Here is a 27,995-nt window from a genome sequence, read left to right as displayed (position 1 = left end):
TTTTATGACACAAAATAAGTCTATCTCCTCTTTCATAAGACAGTTCTTCATATATTTAAATACATTATTGGAAGCCATATATGTCTCCATCTCCACACATTAAGGATGAGCACTTCATGCCTCTAGCAGAGCAGTCCCTCTCCTTATATACTACAACCCGTTACCTCTTGCCTGTTCCAGAAATTCTCCCTGCTCTCTCTCCTCTAGGACCATTTTTCCTCTTTACACTGGATTCTTCCCATCAGCGTGCATACATACTGTTCTTCTTCCACCACAACCAAAGGAAAGCAAACAAACCAAAAAGCAAAAATTTAAAAAATATATATTTCCACCTTCCCTTAGTTTCCACACTTCTCTTTCCCTTTACAACTGTAGTCCTTAAAAATATTGTCTTAAGTGACTGCTCCCTAATTCTCTCCTTTGATTTCATCCTGAACCCAGTCAGGTTTTGCTACCACCCATCACCAAAGTTATTCCCTTAAAAATCCAGTGATGACTTCCACATTTCTATATCCTATAGTCTGTTTCTTAGTTCTTGTCTTACTTGCACTATCAGGGGCATTTGCCACAGTTTATTACTTTGTCCTCCTTGAGGATTTATGCTGCAATTTACTTTTAAAACAACATATGAATTATCTTCCTATTTCCTTGCAGTTCCATCTTACTCGCCTATGCTGGTTTCTCCTCTAATTCTAAAATTTAGAGTGCTCCAGGCTTTAGATCTCTTCTCTTTTCTCCTGTCGTCTCACCACTTTCAATACCATGTGTAATGTGATGACTCACAAATTGATATGCCCAGCCAGGACTTCTCCCTGAACTCCAGATCCACATATCCAACTACTTTCTCGGCATGTGCTCTTGGATGAATATTAAATGGAGTGAATGTAATGTGTACAAAACAGACCACAGCATCAAACCCAGCCCAGTTAATGTCCTTCATTCTTACAGGTGGCATGGCTAGAATCCTTGGGGTTATCATCAACTCCCCCTTCCTTTCACATATCAATCCTTTGACAATACCACAAAATATGTCCAGAATTCAATCTGCCCACGCTAGTCCCACCCCTTGTCCTTTTCCAGGCTACTGTCATGGCTCATCTGAATTATTACATGACTTCTTAGCCATCCTCCTCTTCCTCTTGCTCTTACCCCTCATTTAGTCTGTTCTTTATATGCAGCCAGAATGATCTTGTTAAAACATGTCAGTTTATGTCACTGTTTGATTGAAACCTTCCAGTAGCTTTCCATCCTGTTCAGAAAAAACATCAAAGTCTTTACTAGGCTCTAAAAGACTGCACTTAGACTGGCTTTGTGTCACCTCTCTCACCTTCTCTCCTATTATCCCCTACCACACAGGCATCCTTGCAGTGTTTTGACACAGTGGCTCTGATCCTGTCTCAGGGCCTTTGCACTTGTTCCTTCCACTGAGAATGCTATCCCTGCCCCAGCATTCAAGTGGCTTGCTCCTTCACTTCCTTTTTTACTAAAAAACCACCTTTTCAGTGTGGTCTTTCCTGGCCACCCCATTTAAAATGCCAAATCCTTCTCCCCAAAATTTTATATCCTCCTTTCATGCTTTTTATTTCTTTTCGGTTCTATTTACTGTCCTGTAAAATGCACATTTTAAATATTTACTTTGTAAATAAACGTTTACTTCTGCACTAGACGACAAGCCTCTGAGAAAAGACATTTTGTGTTATGTTTATTCTCTACACTGGGACGTTACCAAGCACACAGTGGGATTACATAAATATATGTAGAATAAACGTATGACCATTACCCCTTTGTCTTCTCTTTGCTAGTTAAAAACCTCAAAGGGTAATGGTGATTCGTTTATTCACATTATTAAGCTTTGAGATCTTCCAGGAACATGGCTGTTTCATGTACACAGGTTTAGTTCATTGTGTGTCTCACAGTATGGCACCCGAGAAGCCTTTGACTTGCTCAGAATAGCAGAGTAGTGAAGCCCTCAGACTCTGAGGTGCAGGTTCACAGGTTTAGATTTCAGTTTCTATGCATATAGCTGTGTGACCCAGGATAAGTCACTCAGCAGTCTTTTGTTCCTTTGTTTATCAATCTATGAAATAAGAGTTTAATATTGATAGGGATGTTGTGTGGATTCAGATAAGCTGACCATTAGCATAGTTTCTGACGTAGAGAAAATGTTCAATTAATATACTCTCTTCTACTAGGTATGATATACTTTTATTGATGTGACCTAAGATGACATATATATTTTGCCTAATTCATTTATGCATTAGATGTATGCAATCATGACTCTTGTTAGACTAAAATCAATTATAATTAATTGCAAAGTTGTTGTCTGTTTTCCCTGCTAACATGAAAGCTCACTGGAAGCATGAATTTTTTCTCTATTATTCATCAAAACTACAGTGTCTTGCTCATTATATGTGTTCAGTAAGTATTTAAATAAATGTTTTATTTCATTATATCTCTATTTTTTAAGGATACTAAAGCTAGGCTATTTATTACTGACTTTATGTGTATAGGTAAACTTTTATACTCAAGTGTTAGGCTATACTTTTAGGCCTATTAAATTCATCTTGGGAAATATCAGCCTGTAATGAAATCGTTCAAATTCTCTTTCTGTTCACTTTACATGTTGTTTAGTCTTTCCCTTCCCTCTTCATATCTCTGTCTCTTCTTAACACACAATTGTTCAGGACTCTACAAATATATTATCTGTCTCATTAATTTAAATATTGAGTAACAAAGGGGTTAGGGCTTAGGCCTATGACATGACATACAAAACCTTTTTTCTAGTTGGATTAATCCATTCATCAGTGTTTGGATATGGTTATTCTGTTAGATGTGAACCATCCTAATAGTACTATATTTCAGTACACACTTTTCTATTTTATCAAATGCTTTGTTCTACTTCTAGAAAATCACAATGACCCACCTTTGTAATAGTCAGTCCCAGCACAAAGAAAATGAGGTAAGTTTAGCATGTTATTTCTCAACACTTTTAACCCATATTAAAAGGTTTAATGAGTTATGTTTCCATCATGATAGAAAAAAATGCAATCTTTCTGTTTACATATTTTAGATGATCTTTTTCTATCAAAGATTTCAGATGGAGTTTACCATCTCACATTTTAAAAGCATTTCAAATGTCACTAAGCTGAAATTTAAAGGTACAAGTAAAAGCTTCATTTAACTGTTCCAATTCTGTATTATATTACAAAATTTGTCCTACCTATAATTTAATACATATATTAAAGTTTTAAAATGTCCATGCCTTTTGATGTGGAAAACCGAATCCTTGCATTTATCTGTACTTCCTTCCAAAATGCTACCAAAATGACTGTAAGTGGATATATAATGTTTAGATTTACAAAGAGATAGAGAATGAGAAAGGACTCAGAAAGGATGAGATATTCCAACTCATTTTTGGAAAATGAAAATCTGTCCCCTGACTATAGGGTGACACCAATAAGAAGCTACTCAATCTCTGTAGACACTGGAAAGTCTAAGAACTGAAGGCACAACATATTATATAAAATACATTTATACACATATGAAAATAGGAGAATCAACTAAAGTGTATCTAACAAGTTGTTAGACCCAGGTCCCATACCCAATTCGGTATTGCCAGGAGACATTCTTTTCCTGACCAAGTAGGGAATGGAGGGTTTGTTCTGCAGTGAAATAGAAGCAAAAATTTCCAGACTCAGGATACCAGAAACAGTAATAGCAGAAAAATGTGCTAAAAATGGGCAGAAGAAATTACATTACTCAAACTGAAAGCTATACACCTCTGCTGCAGGCCTTTTTTCAGTTTTTAGCCTCAAGTATGGAGACAGTCTGATTAAGTCCTCCATTCAAAAGGCTAGAATTGTTCCCCTCAAAACGAAGAAGCTGGATGGGGGAGATTATAGTCCTGGCACTCAAATATCAGAAGCAAGACATCGTACAGAAGGAAATTTTAAAGCAAAACATAATTTACATCCTCAGAAAGTTGAAGCATAATTGTATTTCATCCTTGAAGTAAAAAACAAATGTATGGAAAAAGAACAATTAACAAAAAAGAACTCTTTGGGATTTAAAAATATATGTTGTATATGATAGGATTTTTTAAATAAGTGGAAGATCATTTGTTAAATCATAAGTTTTTTTCTTAAAAAAAATAGAAAGTGGAAAGGTAGAAAAGATATTGTAGAGGGTCAATTTAGGAGGGTGAACTTCTAGCTAATAAGAGTTAGTTAGAGAAAGAGAAAAAGCAAAGGGAAAGACATTACCCAAACACAAAGAGAGACAGAGAGAGAACATTTCTCTGAAATCAAGAATGTGTATTGCCAGACTGAAAAAGCACATAAAATTACCGGGATAGTAAATGCAAACAACAACAACAACAATAACAACAACAACAAAAAGACCATGGCAGTCATATTATTATGAAAGTTCTGGAACACATGAAATAAAGGCAAAATCTTAAACACTGCAGAGGGTGGGTGGTAGGGGGAAGGCACACATATGAAGAATCAGAAAGCCAAAGGATGTCAGCCAGCAAAAACTGTCCCAAACACTAAAAAGTATGGGTGCAAATCCTGCAAAATTCGAAATAAAATTCCTAGTCAGCCAAATTATATCAGAGAAGAAAGAGACAGAAGGAAAAGGAGGTTAAGAAATGACGCTTTGTGGCAGGCCTGGGGAACAGTCTTTCCAGATTAGAATAAGAAGTCTCCAGGAGACAGGTGTACAGGGACATATTAAGTGACAGAACACGTAATAGATTTGACAACATGAAAATATTCCAAGAGGTGTGTATACTTTTGCTAGAAAATTTGGGAAGAATTAGTAGTAGTGGCTCAGAATACCAGGCAAACAACACCAAACCTTCCAAAATGAGTTTTAATAATGAAGGAACAAAAATTTGGAAAATATACTCATTGTTCACCAGTTGGCTCAATAGTAAACAACACCTTCATTCTGGGTCTCAGAAGGAGGGAGATATTAATAACATATTCAAAATAAATAATTGAAGAGTATCTAATAAAGGGACTATTTACATAGGCATGGGATGGATTAAGAAAATCAAGATGAGATGATGAAGCACACAGGACTATCAAGAGAGAGAAACCGTCACCACTGAGAGCCAGGAGGAGCAATGGGAGGGAACTGAGGCGCTGGGAGAGGGGATATCTGACAGGATTCAGGTTGTGCTGTGGAGAAACACAGCCAGCTGCCCAACCATGACACAGCAGGAAAGGATACTGGGAAGTAAATAGGCCTAGCACTGTCATTTCTCAACCACTAAACTCTTGTCAGTGTGTTTCACTGATTGGAAACCCTGGTGGCCAGAGAGCAGGTAAGCCCAGCTTACTTAAATTCACAGTCGGTATACCCCAAGAAAACAGTGTTAGAGAGTATGTCTGGGGCAGCAAATTAAGAATATTCAGTGTGCCAAAAAAAAAAAAATAGTGTTGTAATTTCATGTTGTTAAGAGAAGTTCTAGTCTAAACATGGAACTATTAAACTGCATCCTCAAGAGCGTACTCAGAGATCTCTGGATACAAAGAAAGTTTCATAGCAAATGTAGGATGTATTTCTGTGCATTGTGAACACACACATATGAACACATACACACACACACACACACACACACTTTCCCTATTATCTTCACATGACTGCCTTTTTAAAATCATTCTTTTGATGACTTATTAATTTACATGTTTTTCTCAGAAAGATCTTCCCTCTTGAACATCCATCCCTAATCATTAGTTTACATCATCCAATTTTGTTTCATTATTCATGGTTACCACTGCATGAAATTATTTTTATTTCTTATATATTCTATTCTTCCTCTTGCCTATCCTTCCTCCACAACCCTGGAAATCCCATGGTGGTAGAGATCATGTTTATTTTTTCTGTTGATACATTCCCAGTACCCAGCTGAATGTCTAGCCTAGTAACTAGAAGGCATCCAACAGAATATTAAGTTTTTATTCATAAACAATATTAGACTGTATAAGACTTGGTCCTGGGCTACAGATATGAGATAATAAAAAGGAGTATTGTTGAATATGATTCTCCTGAGTCTCTAGGTCAGGAAACTGGATAGAAGAAAGCATAGTTAATCAGGATCAGGGATTCAGGAAATAGCAAAATATGGCTGGAGAAGTTATTGCATCGGAAGTTCAAGTGCATAGGTTTGGACACACTGCCTAGGACGTCACTGTGGAATATGCAAGTTGTTATGTCCAGTAACCACTTGGAAATGTGGACTTAGGAAAAGGTCTTAATTGCAATTTTAGATTTAGAAGTCATTGGTAAAGAAGTGGTAGATAAAGTCATAAACAACAGATGAGACATTGCAGGGAAATAATGCAGCTAAAGTAAAAGATTCTTAGAGAATAAAAATGGAAGGAAAATAGAAGCTTAGATATACATTTCTACCAAAATTTACTATGAGGTAGAGTAATATATGTCAATATCTTAAGGATGATAAAACCACTACTTTCCAAATTCAAGTAGTGTTAAATAACATTGATAGGTGAATATGTGCATATTTTTGAGAAATTTCAATAGAGAACACCTAAAAGTTAACAACTTCTAAAATAACAAATCTTTCTTAATTAATGAAAATAAAATTATAAATTTTATATTTAATTTATAAAGAAATATGCCAACAGTGATATTTCTCTTCCTATTGTATGCCTACACCCATAGTCAATATGGTAAATCAGAACACTTTACAGGGCTAAATCAAAAGTAATATAACAGTACTGTTAAACAAGGGAATATTAACAAAGAGCATAGTATTTTCTTCATGTATTTGACATATAACACCCACACATATTCTGGCTTAAGCAATTTGTTTTAAATCCATCACTAGATTATTTATTTTTAGATTATTTCATGTTATCTGTGCATGTTCCTCTTAGAATTTAACTTCACATTAGTATAAAAGCATTATCACTCAGGCATCACCATATTGATGGCTTTTCTAATTACCTTAGTTTGACTATTTCATAATTAATATGCTTGAAATACTAAAACAGATGGGCAATCTTTACACCAAGTTTAAATTAAATTATAATAACCTATAAGCTTTTATCTCAACATGTAGGAATTAAGATCCCAATTTTATGACTCCTTCAAGATATATAATCCAGATGGAATTATGTTTACTATATGATTGAACATAATGCTCATCAAAAGTAGCTACAAAGAAATCCATTATGTAGAATGATATTAGGAAGGGATAGTTCTTCATTCTGCTCACCCAACCATGTTGGCACACCTGTTTCTAATTTCAAAACCATCTATGATTACATCCTAATGTCGGTGTTGAAATAGCATCATTAGTCCAAGTTTTTTTACTTGCTTGAAAAGAAATTGTGCAAAGATGAAAATTTACTCTGATGGCTAGGTTTTTGTAAGACATCAATTGTATTTTTCAAAGTTCTGTTTCTCAGTTCAGCCTATTTTTTTAAGTCAGTAGTGAGAACTCCAATGTTGGGTAACTGACTTTGATGAAAAATACATAATACCTGAAAGGACACTTTTGAAGTGCCAGATCTGTTTTCCTGACATGCCCATAAAACCATTTGTGATGATAAATCTAACCATAGTTTTAACATAAATTGTAGCTGAGTCTTATATTCTGGGAAAGTTTATAACAAATGAAAAGAAAGTTTGTTTCCTTAATTTGTCTTTTAAAGTGGCATGTATTATTTATATTTGATTTGAAATAAAATGTTACAGTCAAAGCAGTATTAACATCTATAAGTTTATTTTAGCATTGACCAATAATATATACATATTATGTAGACAAAATAAATATGTAGCCTTATTACCAAAGGAGAATTGTTAAGTACCAGACATGAATTAAATCCTTTATAAAGCCTCTTTATGTGTCACAGATTTGACTAAATTGCAGATAAAATAATGTAGCTCTTCATCCTGCCCAAAATCATACTCTAGACAGCCATTATGCAGATGCTAGCCTTGATCTTTCAACATCACCACATTAATAGGATTATGTAGTAGCTAGTGGTTAACTCCTATAAAAAAAATATGTACCTGCATTGTGCTTCTAAAAGTTTAACAATAAAGATATTTGTTCTGAACTTTTATTACAGCTGTAATATCTTTATAGGTAATAGACTGTAACATACATATCATCTTTAGATTACTGCTTTGGGAAAAATTCCTTATTGTTAAAATATAACTGTGTTGGTGATTTTTTAGATTTTTTTTTTATCTTCAGGAGACGATTTCTTTCAAGGTCTTTTAATTTATAGTAATCTTAAAACTAAAGAACTAAATTATGTGCAATGAAAGTCTTTATTTTTTCTTAAAATACATGTTACTATTTGCTTTTATAGCATTTTTATAAACATAATTATATACCACAGACGAGATAAAAGAATTTCTAATAAATAAACAGTGTTTTTCGTGTGTGAGAATGTCTGGGGCATTGATTAGAAAGATAGAAAAAACAGTATTTTCTGTTCATTTGGAATACTAAGGGTATGGAAAGGAAAATATCTTTTTTCTTCTATACTTTTGATGAAAGCCATATTTAAGCCTGCTTTATCTACATAACACTTTTCAATTTCACATAAAATTTTTTTAAGTTCTAGAATACTTTGAAGAAAAAAAATTGTTATTCAACAGATACAATACTAAAGATTTGCAAATTACATTAAAAATTAAATGACAAATTATCATCAGAGGATGTAACACATACATTAATTATGAGAAATTTCCTATATATTGGTCATTTTAGATGGCCCAGATTATAACACTAGTAGGACTTGTTTGGGTTTGAAGTCTTGTGACTGAATCCAAACTCTTTCTGATCACCACACAACAACCAGTAAATTGAGAGACAAGGAGTTGGAGCAACATCAGTGACTTTATTTTGGAGAGCTAGCAAACTAAGAACATGATGGACTATTGTCCTAAATAACCATCTTAAGTCAGTAAACATTTCAGGCTGTTTTTATGTTAAGGAAAGGGAGGAAAGGAGGTTGGAGTCTAGAGGTGACCAATGACCACAGATATCTAGGTGCCAGCATGGGTCTGGGGAGGCCATGGAATGCCCCCATCTTTGTTCAGGTCAAGACTCTCCCACAAATATTCAACATAACATTGTTATGTGTGGGTACACTATTTTTATCTTCTCTAGCGTTCGTTTTGGTAAAGAACTGTTATCATACTTGCTTTAAACTATATACTAAATTCCTCTCATAGTTAGGTTGGCCTACATGCAGAGATAAGCAAAAGCAGCTAACATAAAAGATATCACCACAAGAGGGGTGATGAGTTTAGGAGCAAAATGGAGTTAGTCATGCTAGGCCTCCTTTCACAGCTACAATTTCCCACTCTCAAAGGCTCATTCCAAAATCTTGTGGGATTGAGGACAATGGGATGTTGTCTCCCATCTGGGTAATATTTGTTGGATGGGGCTGATGAGGGATGACTGTGGAATAAAACTATTTGACCTGGCTAAGGAAATATTTCTTTTGTAGTCATGTGGGTTCCCATTATCAATTTGCATATAATGTCTAATCAGAAGCTGAGTAAGAAAGAAGCATGGGACCTCTGGGTACATGCTTCCCAATATACAGCATATAGTTGTTCCCTATATTCCCTATATACAACAACAACTATAGGATCAGAGTAGTGTAGTCTTGTACTGAACAAGGTTTAGGATGACACATCCAGCAGTGGGGGATATGTTAGTGGAACTGGCAATAGAATGAGAAATCCTAACTGAATAGTTATCTTGCCAAATGTATGAAAATCCCCAAAGGACAAGCAAGATACATAGGATTTACATTTTTATTTCATTTATCCTTTTGTGAAAGAGTAACTTTAAGTCCTTCAAGGACTCATATGCCCACTGTTTTCCTGGTTTATGGAATGGTGGGGTGTCTTCTGGTGGTGCCTCCTGACCCAAGTATGATATACTCATGGCTTTACTCCATCAAGTTTAACTGATGAGAGGGTATTCAGCAGCACCTGTTAACAGTCCCATTGACTTGGCAGCAAGTTAGTGTTCAGGTCCTTTTTCTTCCCAAGTCTTTAGGAGGACCCCTTCTGGTCAAAAAGGATGTAAGACCACATCTGTGGGTGAGTGATCCTGCTAGAAGCAAAGTCATGAACAAAAGTTAGTACAGTGCCTATAGTTAACATATTTGGCAATTGCTAAATCTCTTAGAACATCAGTTAGTTCTCCCAGCTTGGCAGAAACTTGCAATGACTTATCATATGATGCTTCAAAGAGACTCAATTTGAGCATACATCAGGGAACTACTCTAATCTACAGCAGGGCAACTGGCAATGCCTTATTCCAAGTGAAATTAGTTCCTTGAAAACTTTGACAATGCCTCTTTTTAGAGTGTTTACCTTTTCAGTTTTTCTGTCAGTTATGGTCTCCAAGGGGATGCCTTAAAAGTTTCAGGAAGGAATGAGTTACAGCTTCCCTTGACATTCATGTAACCATCATAGTCTTCTTTGAATCAGGGACAGATGGGTGTTAACTACAGAATTTGTGGCCCTTGCATCAGTAAGAAAGTCAATACATTTTTCCCAACTATCAATTTTACTGGGGATTCTATGGGGATATGACATCAGGTTGGTTAAATATACATATTTAACAGGTTATAGGAGAATCTATGAATATTTATAAATGCAGGCCTAACACATGCATATTTTAAAAACATACAGGTAATATATGGTCCATGTTTACCTTCAGGTGAGTACTTACCTCTTGCCTGGCATTGCCTTATGTCCTGTTATAATTTGGTATCTTATTGCCACAAAGAGTGTATTCTGTTAGTTTAATGATCATTAAGGCTGGTGAGTTATTTTCTCTAAACCATAAAAGGGAGGAGGGATAACATGATATGTCTGACCTCTCATCCCTTAGTTTATGGCTGGGAACTAAGTTTTTTTAAGTTTTTTTTCTGGGGCTCCCTTGGCTAAGGGAGGTTTATTTAAATAGCAAGGGACATAGGATTTTACTTTTTTAGTTTACATACCCTCTTTTTGCTCAAAATATTCCAGATACAGTATCAATAGCCAAGATTTTATTTTTTTCCATATAATTGCTGGGGTAGTGTGGCTACTTGCCCTGGTTCCATGCTATCCCCTGATGGGACCCATATGGCAAAGATAACTAGATCCAAATGACTTAAAGCTAATTAATAATTCTAGACATCTATGGGAATAGAGTTGGGTAGATACTCATTAACCATTATAACTTTTTTAGTAACATAAGAGCCGAAAATAGAAAGCCAAAAACCAAGGTTATAAAATCAATTCATCTGTAAGTTTTATGTGTTGAACCATCAGCCATTTAGGTATCTGTGAATCCATCTTTGATTTGGAGACTCTAAACTAGTTTTATTTCTCAAAACAGGCCCTTTAAAATTTCATGTTTCTGGGCATAGAGAGAAGGCGGTTGATGTTGCATAACTTTAACAGCAGTATGTTTACAGTGCAAAAGGGATTGGCCTAGTGGGATTGAATTGTTTTTAAATTCCGGAGATAAAACAAGACAGAAAGTATTAGCAACGTTTCAAACAAAAAGGTCATAAGCCTTGTCTAGTCATGAGAATGACAGGAAATGGAAGCTCACAAGGAGCTAAACATTCAAAATATCTAGCATCAAGGTTCTATATTTAGGCAAAATTATAAAATGAATCTGAATTTCTTTGAATAGAGGCCTGTCCCTGTGTCTCATGAAAGCAGTTTACTTTGATCATCATCTTTTCCCAAGTCTAAAGATGAGGCTTTGTTTAACTTGAGTTTGGTGTCAGATAATGGCAGGAGTGAGTGCCTTCTTTAGAGGAAATATGTGTACCCATGAGTCAAAACCCTGTAACTTAACAGCACAAAGATTGTTTAATAGCACTTGATAAGTATTGATATGGTTTGGCTCTGCATCCCCACCCAAATGTCGTCTCAAATTGTAATCTCTATATGTCAAGGGAAGGACCTGGTGGGAGTTGATTGGATTATGTGGACAGTTTCCCCCATACTGTTCTGATTATAGTGAGGGAGCGCTTATAAGGTCCAGTGGTTTAAAAAGTGGAAGTTTCCCCTGTGCACTCTCTTCTGCCACCCTGTAAGATGCGCCTTGCTTTCCATTCACCTTCAACCAGGACTTGTATTTCCTGAGGCCTCCCCAGCCATGCACAGCTGTGAGTCAATTAAATCTCTTTTGTTTATTGCCTGACTGGATGTTGTAGAAAGATTCTGTAAGCTCTAAATGATTAATTTTATAGCTTTGATAAGTCTCCAATAATAAGTCTAGGTCCAAGACTTAGTTTAAGATTTTATTTTGGGAATGTTTATCAAAGAAGTTAAAGGGCTCAAAATATTTGAACAAAACAGAATAATATTTATTTAACCAAGTGCGATAATCAAAAATCTTTAAAAAGCAATACAGAAAATTCCATACATATAGAAACTTTAAGCCTTTTAAATTTCAGTTTGCCCAAGTAATTAAAAACCAATAAATATAATATAGAAATTATTTTGATAAAATGAAAAAACTTGTTTTATTTAGGCCAGTTACCAAAAGGCAAAAATCTGCAATGTGATTGCTTCTCCTTATGAGAAACTCATTTAGATAACCTGGAAGTTAAACTTGATGAAAAAAAGACTTGAATTTAATCAAATACAGGAAAAGTATGTCCCAGGTTATTAGTATAGCACGGAAATACACGACTCTTAGTGACTACATGGGACGTTCCCTGGTTACATGGAAAAATTTAGACATCTCAAGAAAAGTTGGGTACAAAATTAAGTTATATTCAAGGAAAATATTGATTTTCTATATAAAACATTTACTGATCAGTCTAAAACAACAGTTAAAACTGGAGGGAAAAAGTTACAGAAGCTGATGAAAAAGTTGAAGAAGAGAATTATTATCTTAGGCTTTCTCAAGGGGAGAAAAAACTGAAAGCAGTGAGATACAGTAAAAGTTGAACTTCTGAGATATGAATCTGAAAAGTTTTCAAAAAGAAACAGGTTATAGAATTAAAAATCAAAATTCTTATAATTTCATAAAGAGAAAATCAGTACCTTAAAAAAACTCATTTTAGCATAGAAGACCAATCTTAGAATTATTATAAGTAATTCCCTTTTAATTATAGCTAACTGAATCACATCAAAAATTATTTTTATAAATTCTCTTTCATAAGCCTTATTACAACTTACAAAACCATATACAGCATTTGTCCTATACTTCCCTCTTTTCCCAATAACAGGTCATTTTATTTTAGGAGCAAAATTTACCATATGAGTTCCTTTCTTACACACAATTATTCTCTTTTTAAGCTTTCCTACTAAAATACATCTTCATATTCATAACTTTCTTCATATTTCTTTCTTCTACTTGCTAGTTCCTTTCTACCTTCTTTCAGAAACAACTTTTAAATAATCTCCAAATCATATACATTTATTTTTTTCTCAATAGTAACACAGCTTTACATTTTTTATAATTTATTCTCTTATCAAAGCCCACATCTTACCTTGACACACTTTATATAGATAATTATTATGTCAACTAGAATTCTTACTCTTAGTAACCTTAAATTTTAGTGGAAACCTAGCAAGCAAGAAATAGTGAATAATCTGTCAGATATTTATATATTATAAATGGAAACACTCCAACATTTTTATAAACATGTTTCCTCATATCATAATCCTTCTTAATTGAAAATGACTCAGATATCCAATGAGCATCTATTTTTTAATTCAAAGTAATTTTAAGATTTTAATTACACAAAGTTTCCTAGAAGCATTTATCCTATTTTCATGTAGTCAATTCTTTCATTTATGACAGTTTACCTAAACTACATCTTAACACATATATTACACAAAGCTAGTCATCATTTAAAGTTATTTCCCTGTTAACCATTCTTTAAGCTTGTGAACATCAATGTTCATCTAAGTAAGAACTTTAATAAACTCATGAGCATTTTGCCAGTAACTCAGATGATTCAGCTGTTTTTATTGAACAAACCATCTTGTATTAGTCTTATTTGTTAAAAAAAAAAATACGCCCACACACATAAATAAAGATTATTCTGATTTTGGTTGGGTTTATAGTCTTATAACCTCATGCCAAATCCTGATATCTTAAAATATCCATCAAAGGCAAATATAAAATAATCAGTAAACCCAAAAATGTATGGTGAAAATTTCAAGACATTTCTATTTGTATTTTAGTAATAATTTTGAAACCATTCTTATTTACCAAAGATTACTAAATTCATATGAACTTGAAAAGCATTTGAACTTATTTATTTAACGTATGACTACTAATTTACTTATAAACCAATTTTGTTGCACCCTAGACATAACACATAATGCATATACATTTACATAAACACATCTAAACAGATATATCCACAGATAGGCCAAGATCCAGTAGTTTTTATCTTAAAATTCTAGCCATAAGACGGCATCACAAACTCCCTGGACTATAAATGCCACCCTGTGGCCTAGTGGCTAACATTTGGTACTTTCACTGGCCTATAAAAGATAACTGGATCCAAATCATTCTTGAAAAAAATTAGACATGTCCATATAGCAAAACTTTATTTTCCCTAGTAGATAATCTGATGAAGGCTGTTGTGCAAAATTTTGGGTAAAACAGTTTTCATGGCACTTTAATTTAAAAAAAAAAAAACTCTTATTTTTTTTTCTTCAGTTTCAAATGAATTTTCAGTGTTTACATTTTAGCTAGAACTTGCAGAACTATATAAGGAAACAAAGTTTGCAAGTAACCTCAAAATAGTGGTGCTATATAAAAAGTGAATTGTATAAACTCAACACCAGTAGCTTAATAATGGGAGATTCAAAGCAGGCAGAAAGGAAAGAGAGAAGTAGAAAGTGATATGGTTTGGATGTTTGTCCACTCCATATCTCACGGTGAATTGTCATCCCCATTGTTGGAGCTGGGGCCTAGTGGGAGGTGTTTGGGTCATGGGATCCCTCATAAGTTGCTTAGTGCTGTCCTCACAGTAATGAGTTCTCAGTCTATTAGTTCACACAAGAGCTGGTTGTTTAAGAGCCTGGTACCTCTTCCTCTCTCTCTCACCATATGACACACCTGCTTCCCCTTCTTCTCCCATGAATAAAAGCTTTCTGAGACCTCACCAGAAACTTTACAAAAGACAGTACCATGTAAAACCACTAGCCAAATAAACCTGTTTTCTTTATAAGTTACCCAGACTTAAGTATTTCTTTATCGCAGTGCAAAATGGACTAATAGAGAGTTTTAAAAGATACTACTTAATTCTGTAGTTGCAGGTTAAACCATTTGAGCTCTGATTTTTTTCCTATAATTTCCCCATCAGTTTAAAATGTACACAGAAATGAGCCATAATATGTAACAGCTATAATCCCAGAAAACATGGCATACATTTGAACTTTCTCATGTTTTTAAACATATAACCCAGGACCCACAAAAACAAAGACAAATGGAAATGAACTGGTTCTGAAATCAGATACAAGTTCAACACTATTCCCCCTCTCCAACAGGATACCCCAAGGTAAAACAAAACGGCTGGTTCAAAGAATGAGCCCAAACAGATAGAAAAAAGAGTTCCCAGCTGTACACACAAGAGCAACTTGTCCAGCTTTTGAATCGAATTCATTAACTCAGAGATTTTTCAATACCTTGTTTCAATATTTTGCAGAGACATCCAGTACTGCCAAGGGAACTAACTAGTAGGGGGTCCCTGGAGGAAAAAGCCTCCAGCAGCTGGTAGGGACATACCCTGGAATTACTTAGCTGGGGCCAGCTGGCCAGAAGCAGCTTCTCCTGGCTGCAGCCTTCCCCAGATTGTAAGTGAGTCCAAACTATTTCTGCTTGCTGTATGACAGCCAATGCATCGAGAGACAAAGAGTTGGAGGAAGGAAAGCAACTTTATTTCAGGGAGCCACCAAACAGAAAAGATGGGGGACTAACATCCTAAAGAATCAACTTAAGTCCGTACAAATTTCAGGCTCCTATTATGTTTAGAGCAGGAAGAAAAGAAAGAGGTTGGGATCAAGAGGTGACCGATGACTGCAGACATCTGGGTACCAGTGAGGGGCCTAGGAAGCCATGAAGCTGCTCCATTTTGGTCAAGTCACAATGCCCCCACAAATTCTCAACACAACATTTTTGCTTGTGTGTACATCCTCTTTCTCTCCTCAGGGGTTAGTTTTAGGAAGGGAGTATTACCATCTTTGCTTTGAACAATAAACAAAATTCCTCCCCTAGTTAGCTTGGCCTAATGCAGAGATAGGCAAAAGCATTTAACCTAAAATATAGTACCCCAATGGAGTAGGGGTGGGTGTTGTGAGGTTAGAAGGAAAATTGAGTTAGTAATGCTTGGCCTGCTTTTCACTGTCACAGTCTGACTAGAGAATAGAGTTTATAAGGGCAGGTAACAGATAATGTAGCTGACAAGATTGTTCTCAAACTCTGAAGAGCTTTGCATGCCAGGAACTTTGGGTTTCGTTCTCCAGGAAAAAAATAAAATAGAAGTATCGAAAGCTTTTAAAGACCAATCAACATTAGTGAATAAAAAATATTAACTTAAGAAGATGTGGGTATGAAAAAGGAAACAGGAAGATTCAAATTAGAGATGATGATCTCTGAAGTTATGCATTGACACTAAATGCTTCTCAGATGAAAATAATCATCATTTTCAACATGTCACTGACAGGACTTGGAAATTATTTCACTGAAGGAAGTGGTGCTAAGAGAAAAGAAAATGTAGGCATGATGCAGTAATCAGAACAAGGAACACTGGTGATATAGCAGGTGCTAGTTTGTTTTTTAATCAAAAATTTTTACAACAGCTATATGGAGAGAAGAGGAAATAAATTTAATATCAAAATTTAAACTGAATAATCGGCAATTTGGGCACTGACCTCAGAGGGGAAAACTGAGACTAGGGGTAAGAATTTGATAGTGACCATTTGAGAGTAGTAACTGAAACCACGCCTGCCATGTAATACCAGCTAAAAGCAATCCAACTATTTTACCAAAAGAGAATGTTGTGTCAAAAGGGGTTAAAAAATAATAATTTAGGAAATATTTTTGGTTCCACACAGTGGCTCACACCTGTAATCCCAGCACTTTGGGAGGCCAAGGCAGAAGTATTGCTTGAGCTCAGGAATTTGAGGACAGCCTGACCAACATAGGGAAGGCTTGTCTCTACAAAAAATTAAAAAATTTTGGCTGGGTATGGTGATGCATACCTGTGATCCCAGCTGTTCAGGAGGCTGAGGTGAGAGGATCGCCCAGGAAGTCAAGGCTGCAGTGAGCTGTGATGACACCACTGTACTCTGTCTGAGTGATGGAGTGAGATCCTGTCTCAAAAAATAAATAGTTATTTTGAAAAGAAGAATTTTAAAAATAAATAGAGCCCAATTATAAATAATGGGATGGTTTCAAAAATGTTTTGAGTTCTCCTAAACGTCGNAAAAAAAAAAAAAAAAAAAAAAGAAAAAAAAAGAAACATACAATGATGATATGATTAGGAGAAATTATTTTGTAACTTTTAGGTTTGGGGATCCATGTGAAGATTTGTTACATAGGTAAACATGTATCATGGGAGATTGTTGTACATGTTATTTTATCTCTCAGGTATCAAGCCCAGTATCCAATAGTTATCTTTTCAGCTCCTCTTCCTCCTCCTACCCTCCCCATCAAGTAGACCCCAGTGTCTGTTGTTTCCTTCTTTGTGTTCCAAATTCTAATCATTTAGTTCCCACTTACAAGTAAGAATATGTGGTACTTGGCTTTCTGTTCCTGTGCTAGTTTGCTAAAGATAATAGTCTCCAGCTCCCTCCATGTCCCACAAAAGACATGATCTCATTCTTTTTTATGGCTACCTAATACTCCATGGTGTATACGTACATTTTCTTAATCCAATCTGTCATTGATGGGCATTAAATTGATTTCATGTCTTTGCTATTATGAATAGTGCTGCAATGAACATTCATGTGCAAGATCTTTATGGTAGAATGATTGATATTCCTCTTGGTATATACCCAGTAATGGGATTTCTGGGTCAAATGGTAGTTCTGCTTTAGCTCTTTGAGGAATCACCATACTACTTTCCACAATGGTTGCACTAATTTACACTCCCACCAACAGGGTTTAAGTGTTCCCTTTTCTCTACAACCTCACCAGTATCTGTTACTTTTTGGCTTTTTAGTAATAGCCCCTCATACTGGCGTGAGACAGTATCTCATTGTGGTTTTGATTTGCACTTCTCTAATGATCAGTGATATTGAGTTTTTGGTTTTTTTTTCATATGCTTATTGGTCACATGTATGTCTTCCTTTGAGAAGTGTCTGTTCATGTCCTTTGCCCACTTTTTAATGGGGTTGTTTGTTTTTCTCTTGTAAATTTTGTTTAAGTTCCTTACAGATGCTGGATATTAGAGTTTTGTAAGATGCATAGTTGGCAAATATTTTCTCCCATTCTGTAGGTTGTCTGTTCACCCTGTTGATTGTTTCTTTTGCTGTGGAGAAGCTCTTAAGTTTAAATAGATCCTATATGTCATATTTGCTTTCATTGCAATTGCTTTTAGTATCTTTGTCATGAAACATTTGCCTGTTCCTATGTCCAGGATTGTATTGCCTATGTTGTCTTCCAGGGCTTTTATAGTTTTGGGTTTTACATTTAAGTCTTGAACCATTTTGAGTTGATTTTTGTGTACGGTATAAGGAAAAGATTCAGCTTCAGTCTTCTGCATATGACTAGCCAATTATCCCAGCATTATTTATTGAATAGAAAGTCTTTTCTCATTGCTTGATTTTGTCAGCTTTGTTGAAGATCAGATGGTCATAGATGTGCAGCCTTATTTTGGGATGTGCAGCGTCTATTTTGTTCCCTTGGTCTAGGTGCCGTTTTTTGTAACCCGTGTCATGATGTTTAACCTGTAGCCTTGTCGTATAGTTTGAAGTTGATGAACCCGATGCCTCCAGCTTTGTTCTCTTTTTCCTGGCATTGCTTTGATTCCATATGAATTTTAAAATAGTTTTTTTTTTCTAGTTATGTGAAGAATGTCATTAGTAATTAGACAGGAATAGCGTTGAATCTGTAAATTGCTTTGGGCAGTCGAGCCATTTTAATGATATTGATTCTTCCTATTCATGAGCATGAGATATTTTTCCATTTGTGCCTTCTCTTATATCTTTCAGAATTGTTTTGTTAATTCTCATTGTGGAGATTTTTTACCTCCCTGGTTAGCTGTATTCATAGATATTTTATTCTTTTTGAGTCAATTGTGAATGGAATTGCCTTTCTGATTTGGCTCTTGGTTTGGCTGTTGGTGGTGTATAGGAATGCTACTGTTTTGTACATCGATCCCATATCCTGAAATTTGCTGAAGTTGTTTATCATCTGTAGGAACTTTTGGGCTGACACTGTGAGGTTTTTTTAGATATAGAATTATGTCATCTGCAAACAGAGTTAGTTTGACTTTCTCTCTTCATAATTGGTTGCCCTTTATTTTTTTCTCTTGCCTAATTGCTCTGGTTAAGACTTCCAATATTATGTTGACTAGAAGTGGTAGCAGAGGGCATTCTTGTCTTTTGCCAATTTTAAAAAGAAATGCTTCCAGCTTTTTCCCATTTAGTATAATATTGGCTGTGGGTTTGTCATAGATGGCTATTTTTTTTTCTTATTCCATAAATGTAATATGACTTAATGTTAAAGACAACAATTTACTTTTGCTTTGTTAAAATTAAAAGATTTTTCTGAGGTGAAAAATACTGTGATACACATATAAAACCAATGGCCAAATAACTTAGATCTATAATTGTATTTTTGAACATCCAGCAAATATTTCTTTAAAAATTTCAATTTAGTCATAATAACAGACTCCAAATTGAATATCACCAACCTATGGAAAAAATGGATTTACTTTTTAAATGTGGGTTTTTTTGGTCAATAACTAAATGGCAAAGCATTACATTTAAACCTGTATTTAAAAACATGCCAAGTCTTCATTTATACTTTTTTTTAATGTTCACTAGCTTTATTTGTCAAAACAAACAAAAAGTAGCCTATATGTGCCATTTATACTTTTAATAACCAAGCTTTATGCTGATAAGTAAAATTTTACAGTAGATGACTTTACATTGCATTTAGTTACTTCTTGCCAGGCATGTATACATACACATTTTGTTGAGGATCATAACTACTGTATTTATTTTGCATTTTTCTTTAAGCCAATCATTCTTAAACTTTTATTTTTTCACAGTAATGCATTTTTAAAGAATTTATTCATATTAGTTTGATTTATAGGATACAATGTGATGTTTTGATATATGTACAAACTGTAAAATGATTAAATCAAGCTAAGTGACATATCCATTACTTCACTTATCTTTTTTTATGGTGATACATTTGAAATTTACTCTCTGAGTTATTCTGAAGCACATATCATTATTGACTAGAGTCGTCTTGCTGTGCAATAAAGCACAAAACGTGTTCCTGTCTATCTGAAACTTTGTACCCTTCGATTAACAACTCTCATGTCTCCCCACACTGGCTCAGAGGCTGGGTCACCATAATTCTATGCTCTACTTCTCTCATTTCAACTTTAGTATACTCCACATGTAAGTGAGATCAAACCTCGATTTATTATAAAATCATATGAGTGTGTGTATGTGCATGAAAATATTGCTACAAAGATAATTTGTTAAAATAATAACGTGTTCTTTGAAGAGTTTGATTAAATTCTGGTAATAGGTATCCTGATGCGATTTTGGTTTCTTAAGTCAGAAACAAATTTAATCTGGTTTCTTTGTTATTTCAAAGCTTGTCATTAGGTTCTCTGGATTTAGTCAAACAGAAATTTGCTTATTATCTCTCTTAGTGGGTTTGGAAGCAACTTTGTAAAGAACACAATCCTGTGTTGGGTACTTAAATCATTTGTATGGCCAGCTAGGACAGGACATTATACAGACTGCCCCTAACACATGAAAGAAATTATTTCCTGCATGTTGTTGTATATATCAGGGTATGTGTGTCTATATCTGAGCGTGTTCTGTTAATGCCATCAAAAATCACTTTTCAACATCCCAAATAATAATCACATTCACTTTAAGTGCAGACAGTTTTTCTTAGCAGGAAAACAATTTAAATGGGAGGTCTGGTTCTAACAGAATTTTTATGAATTTTCCTGGAAACTCAGCAATTTACTTAGTTCTGGAACACTTGCTATCAAATGAAAGAAGAGAAGCTTTTAGAAGGTAAATATGTTTTCTCGTAGCTTATATACGAAACAAATTGTACTCCTTTGCCCCATCTGTACTAATGGAGAAAGGAGACATTTAGAGCAGTAACCAACAAAAATACTTTTTTCATACAGATTACAAAGAGCATAAAACGACAGGAGAAATCCAGTAAAAAAATCTTAGAAATAGTAAAGTCAAATGGAGGCCTTCATTATTCACACATTTACTATTTTGCAGTGATAATATTCTTAGATGGTCAATTTAAGGCTCTTTACCTTAAAACAGTGGATCACAAATACCCTGCTCTGACCACATCACCTGATATTTTAAAATATAATTCAGTGCTAATGCAAAAATGCCCTGTCCACTTCAAAATGCTATAAAAATATTAGGTAAAATGCAAACAGAAACAAGGTATATTTATTACTGAATATAGCAGTAATTTTATTGAAGTTTTCTGATCACGTTTAAAGGCAGAGAAAGTTACTGAAAACATAAAAACATTCATTGGATAGTAGAGAATATAATGTCTAAAAAGTGGAATTCTTGGAAGATGTAGAAAAGTTAATGAAACATTTTATATGCAATTTTTTTGAAACCTATTGTCAAAAAGTTGAGTAGAATCAATTAAATTTCATTTTATAAAAACATGTCTATCAAAGGCACTTCAATAAAGGTAAAGGATTTCTTAGGCATCTGCGGTAAGGTAGGAATTCAGCATGTTGGCTCAGGGACCAAATCAGGTTTAGCAAACTCAAAGTTTGTGTCCAGTTTCTAAGGACAAGAGTACAAATGAATACAAACCTGTTTTCTCAAACAGTGTGCCAATGGTAGGCCATCTGTACTTTTCTAAGCCACTCTCAGTCTTGCCCTTCATCTGTAAGTGGCATCCATCCTCTTATTAATCCCTCTTTTGCATATGAAATGCATATTGATATACATCAAGAATGTATTTATTGATAAGCCCAAAGCCTTATTATAGAAGTCACCATAAATGTTTCTTTAATCTCTTATATATTTTTAATCAAATAAATCTAATCAAAACAACTGTGCATTACCTAGTATACTGTATGTGGTCATTCATTAATTCAATTTTATTTTCATGACATGAAAAATTTGAAATATGTCTAATGAAAGCTAGGATATAAAATTATTTTCTGGATGGGTGCGGTGGCTTATTCCTATAATCCTAGCACCTAGCACTATGAGAGGCTGAGGTGGAGGGATAACATGAGGCCAGGTGTTCAAGACCTACCTGGGCAACATAATGAGACAGTCTCTACAAAAACAAACAAACAAAAAATTAGCCAGGAGGGCCTTGTGCACCTGTGGTCCCAACTGCTCACAAGGCTGTGGCAAGAGGATCACTTGTGACCAGTAGTTTGAGATTGCAGTGAGCTATGGTTGTGCCACTGAACTCCAGCCTGGTTAACAGAGCAAGAAAGACCCCATCTCAAAAAAAAGAAAAGAAAAGAAAAAAAGAAAATTATTTTATGGTGAATAAAATGCATTTCATTGCTTAGATGTGAAGCCTTGTAGCATATTAATATTACTGTATATTCTTTTGAAAACAATCTTCATTGTAACCCAGGAGGTAATCTATCAGATGTCAGAGCTCTGGGAGCTCATAATAGTGATTATTTATTTATTTATTTATTTATTTTTAGAAACACATTCTTACTCTGTCACCCAGGCTGGAATGCAGTAGCACAATCATAGCTCACTGTAGTCTCAGATTCTTGGACTTAAGTGATCCTCCCACCTCAGCCTCCTGAGTAACTAGGACTACAGGCACATTCCATCATTGCCAGCCAATTTTTAAAAAATTTTTTTGCAGAGACAGGGTCTTGCTTTGTTGCCCAGCCTGGTCACAAACTCCTGGCTTCAAGTGATCTTCCACCTCAGCCTCCCAAGCGTTGGGATTACAGGCATAAGCCACTGCAACTGGCACTGGAACTAATAATTATTAAAATTTGCTTCCAGTGGAAAATGTGGCTCCAGGGATATTTAATTTTTATGTCATTAAAAACTATCTTTCTTTAAAAACAGTAATAATAATCATTCAAGATAAAAACATGAATAAACTTTATATTAAACTTTTGCCCAAAAGTCACTACAGACCAGATTTTATTGGGAGTTTTATATATTATATTTTTCAATATATTGTGGACTGCCAAAAACATTAATAATGCAAATCCTTGTTTGAATACAAATGAATCCTTACAAGCCAGTGTTGATTATTACTGGAATAAATTATCTGCCTGCTTAGTGCAGTTACTGTGGGTTGGAGTAACAGTTAATAATGAAAGTTGGGAAATTGTTAAAACTATATCTCAAAGTTTGAATTAATTCTACCATACAAAAGATCAAAGAGAAAATACTGTGGCAATGATGCCTTCACCTTTTCCCCCTTTTACTCATCAATAAGAAACTCTTCTGAAAGTGTATTTCATTGTTATTTTTCAAATGCAAAGAAGTAGAGTTGTATTTTTCAGAAGAGCCACCATTTTTCTAAAACCAGAAACTCAAATTTTATGTTGCCCAAGTTATTTCCACTTGGGCAACATATAGTGACACTGTTTGAGGACACCCTTTCCCAAGGACCCCAAAATTTCCTTGAAGTATAGGACATTGTGACATTGTATCTTCTTTCAGGGTTTCCATAGCTATAAGTATTTGCAGAAAGACTATTTGCTTCTTGGTAGTTTTCATAATACTTTATATGTGGTGATGTTACAAGTGTCAAATAGAACAAAGCAGAGCTGCCAGTCTGATTAAAGAGAACATGAAAACATATCTATATGCCTTCACCCATAAGCTCAGGAAGATACTGAGCCATTTCCCCTAGAAGCCTTGCAGTTCCATGGACATCAGCTTGAAATCACCTACTCACAGGCAATAGTTGTATGCATGAGAAAAATTAATACATGTGAAAATCACAGATTTATCTCTTCATCTTTTGGCAAGATTTATTCTCTTAATAAGCTTAACCTAAATATGACATGTCTATTATAGTATGGAGGAATATACATGTATTTATATAATATATGTATTATATAAATTTCTTGGCTTTCCTAGGTGGGAGACATTTCATTGTACCTTTATGAAAGATTGATGGATAGTGTGTAAGGTGTAGTAATTTTTGGTTTGACCACTTTCCCTCCACCTACTCTGTCACTGAAACATGCCATCTGGCTCCAGACCCTAATGGTGGCTATGTTTCTCCACCACTATTTCTTTACTAATAATTCTTGTTCACAGTAGCACTATAATAGTGTGATCCTTTACCTCAGACCTGCTTATTAGCACACACACTTCCAGCAACAACAGATTTTTTGAAATGCCATCTTCAATGTCTAATAATTTAAACTCCCTTACTATCTATAATATAAAAGTTCATAAGTATAAAAGGAAACATTGTTTACCTACATATCAAATAGACATATGTCTTTTAAAAAGTTCTCATTATCAGCTGTAAATTTGATGCTGGCCCAATATCCTTTTTTATAGAGAACCACAGTATAAAACTTACCTTCCTTGGTACTTTCTAACAACAAAGAATAACTTTCAGAATAAAAATATAATAATAATCTGCAATGTGCTGACTACCCAATCTAAGTAGTATAACCAGTAATACAAACAAAACGTGATGCAGGGTTCCTTCTTTAAGACATTTTCTTTTAGGAATTATGCTATTCTAAAGTAGTTTACCCTTCCAGAAATTTCTGTGATTTATTTATTTAATTTTTTTATTTCTAATTTTTGTAGGCACATAGTATGTATACATATGTATGTGTGTGTGTTTAAAATATTGTCCTGTGTTTTCCTTTCAATTTTTTCCCTTATTTTTACTTCATATATATATATATATGTTTACTTATTTTTATGTATGGGTACACGAGATGTTTTGAGATATGGGCATGCAATGTTAAATAAGCATATCATGGAGAATAGGATATTCATCCCCTCAATAGTTAATCCTTTGAGTCACAAACAATTCAGATACACTCTTTTAGTTATTTTAAAGTATACATCTAAGTTATTATTGACAATAGTCACCCTGTTGCACATCAAATAATAATTATAATCAAAATAAATGATAGATCTTATTTATTCTTTCTATTTTCGTTTTTACCCATTAACCGCCCCCACCTCCCACCTCACCAGGCCCCCACTACCCTTCCCAGCCTATGGTAACCATCCTTCTACTCTCTATGCCCATAAGTTCAACTGTTTTGATTTTTAGGTCCCACAAATGAGTGAGAACATGCAATGTTTGTCTTTCTCTGCCTGGCTTATCACTTAAGATAATTATCTCCAGTTTCATCCACGTTGTTGCAAATGACTGGATCTCATTCCTTTTTATGTCTGAATAGTACTTCATTGTGTATATGTACCATATTTTCTTTATTCTTTCATCTATTGATGGAACCAGGTTGCTTCCAAATCTTAGCAGTAAGTAAACAGTGTTGCAACAAACAAAGGCATGCATATATATATTTTTGATATATTTATTTTCTTTCTTTTGGATAGATAACCTGCAGTGGGATTGCTGGATCAGATGGTGGCACAATTTTTAGATTTTTGAGGAACCTCCAAACTGTTCCTCATAGTGATTGTACTAATTTACATTCCCGCCAAGAGTGTACAAGAGTTCTCTTTTCTCCACAATCTTATCAGCATTTATTAATGCCTGTCTTTTGGATATAAGTCATTTTAACTGTGGGTGAGACAATATCTCATTGTAGTTTTGATTTATATTTCTCTGATCATCAGTGATGTTGAGCACCTTTTCATATGCTTGTTCCATCTGTATGTCTTCTTTTCAGAAATGTCTATTCAAATCTTTTGCCCATTTTTAATTAGATTATTAGAAATTTTTCCTAGAGTTGTTTGATCTTATATATTCTGGTTACTAATCCCTGGTCAGATGGGTAGTTTGCAGACATATTCTCCCATTCCGTGGGTTGTCTCTTCCCTTTGTTGATTGTATCCTTTGCTGTGGGGGAGCTTTTTAACTTGATGTGATCCTGTTTGTCCATTTTTGCTTTCATTGTCTGTGCTTATGGGGTGTTAGTATTTCTATTATTTAAATGACAAGAATTTAAATTACAATTAGACATTCTAGTTCAAATTCAGTCAATTCATGTTTGTATTAAATATATCTCAGAGGCATGATTTTTTAAAAAAGTAATGCTTGGAAAATAAATTTATATCAACACTCAAGTTTTTATTAACCTGCATTTTCCTTTCAATTTTTTTTCTTTTTTTTATTTCAGTTTACTTTGAGATACCTTGCTGTTTATTTTACAGTCTTACTATAAATGAAAAGATTTGAAAGCCTATAGATCATGTGTCTTAGGTGTACAGCTCACTATAATGGTCAGAGTTGAATGGATCAGTTAGAGTTGATTCAATCGGAGGAACAAGAGCAAAACCATAACTGTGTTAGGCTGATAATCATGGCAATAATTTCACAATATAAATGGTCACAGTATTTCTCAATAGAACAGTACTACTGTTTCCATAGAGCAAACTTATTTCATATTTCCTCATTTTTACCTCTCTGGGGCCACAAAAAAAGTGTATTTGAAAGTTACTTGTTCCACTAAACATATACTCAACATTTAAGAGCTGCAAAATGCTTCTGATTGTGACAAAAAACTCTCCCAACAATTCGATAGAAATCTGTTTACAATATTTTCCTATTAACAAAAAGTAAAAAAAAGATGAAGAACGCAGAAGGCAAGTGAATTCATACATGTATGTATTTTAAGTCTCACAAACTCACAGCTGAAGGATGATTCAATCTGTGTTGCTATTGAAAATATATATAGTTTATTGCAGTTTTATTTCCTTCCAACTTAACATGATTATAAGGATTAAAGAAAATTTTATGAACACTAGCATAGCCTAAAAGTGAACAAAAAAATAAAAAGTTGAAAGGTTTGGATATATTCATGTCCTTCTCAGTCTGTTTTTCTTTTTCTTTTTCTTTTTTTTTTTTTTTTGAGACAGATTCTCACTCTGTTGCCCAGGCTGGAGTGAAGTGGTGCCATCTCGGCTCACTGCAACCTCCACCTCCTGGTTTCAAGTAATTCTCCTGCCTCAGCCTCCCGAATAGCTGGGATCACAGGCATCTGCCACTACACCTGACTAATTTTTGTATTTTTAGTAGAGACGGGGTTTTACCATCTTGGCCAGGATGGTCTTGAACTCCTGACTTGTTATCCACCTGGCTCGGCCTCCCAAAATCCCACCACGACCAGCTTTCAGTCTGTTTTAGCACATGTAATGGAGCCAGCTTGGAGCTGGCACTCAAATTTTGCTATAAACATAAAATAATATAAATAGAAAGATATACACACACACATACATGGAGAAAGAGAGATGACAGAGAAGAAGAGAAAGGAAGAAAAAAGGCTGCAAAACAGGTTTCAAGAACCCAACATTCATTAAAGGTTTATCTTCCATTGTAATATATCTTCATGCAATTTTTAAAACCTAGTACGTTCTTTTAAACAATTTTTAACTAGAATTTACCCTTCCAGCAATTCCCAAGTGTGTAGTACAGTGCTGTCAGCCACATACACAAGGTTGTGTGGTAGATGCCCAGGACCACCCATCTCCACCCCTTCATAATGGAAACGCTACACTCATAGATGACTCCCCAATAGCTCCTCCTCAAATGTTGAAAACCATCATTCCACTTTATGTTTCTATGACTTTGACTATTTTTGATACTTCATAAG

General features: G+C 34.6%; 1 protein-coding gene across 13 annotated transcripts in view; it reads left to right on the top strand.

Moving 5' to 3' along the window:
* Positions 1–27,995, top strand: part of NOL4 (nucleolar protein 4) — a 372,161-nt gene that overhangs the window by 319,890 nt on the left and 24,276 nt on the right. The window lies entirely within an intron of this gene.

Source organism: Cebus imitator, unplaced genomic scaffold (genome assembly GCF_001604975.1).
Source record: "Cebus imitator isolate Cc_AM_T3 unplaced genomic scaffold, Cebus_imitator-1.0 Scaffold369, whole genome shotgun sequence".
Taxonomy (NCBI): Eukaryota; Metazoa; Chordata; class Mammalia; order Primates; family Cebidae; genus Cebus; species Cebus imitator.
Note: the sequence above shows the minus strand (reverse complement) of the source record. Positions and strands in the feature narration are given on the sequence as shown.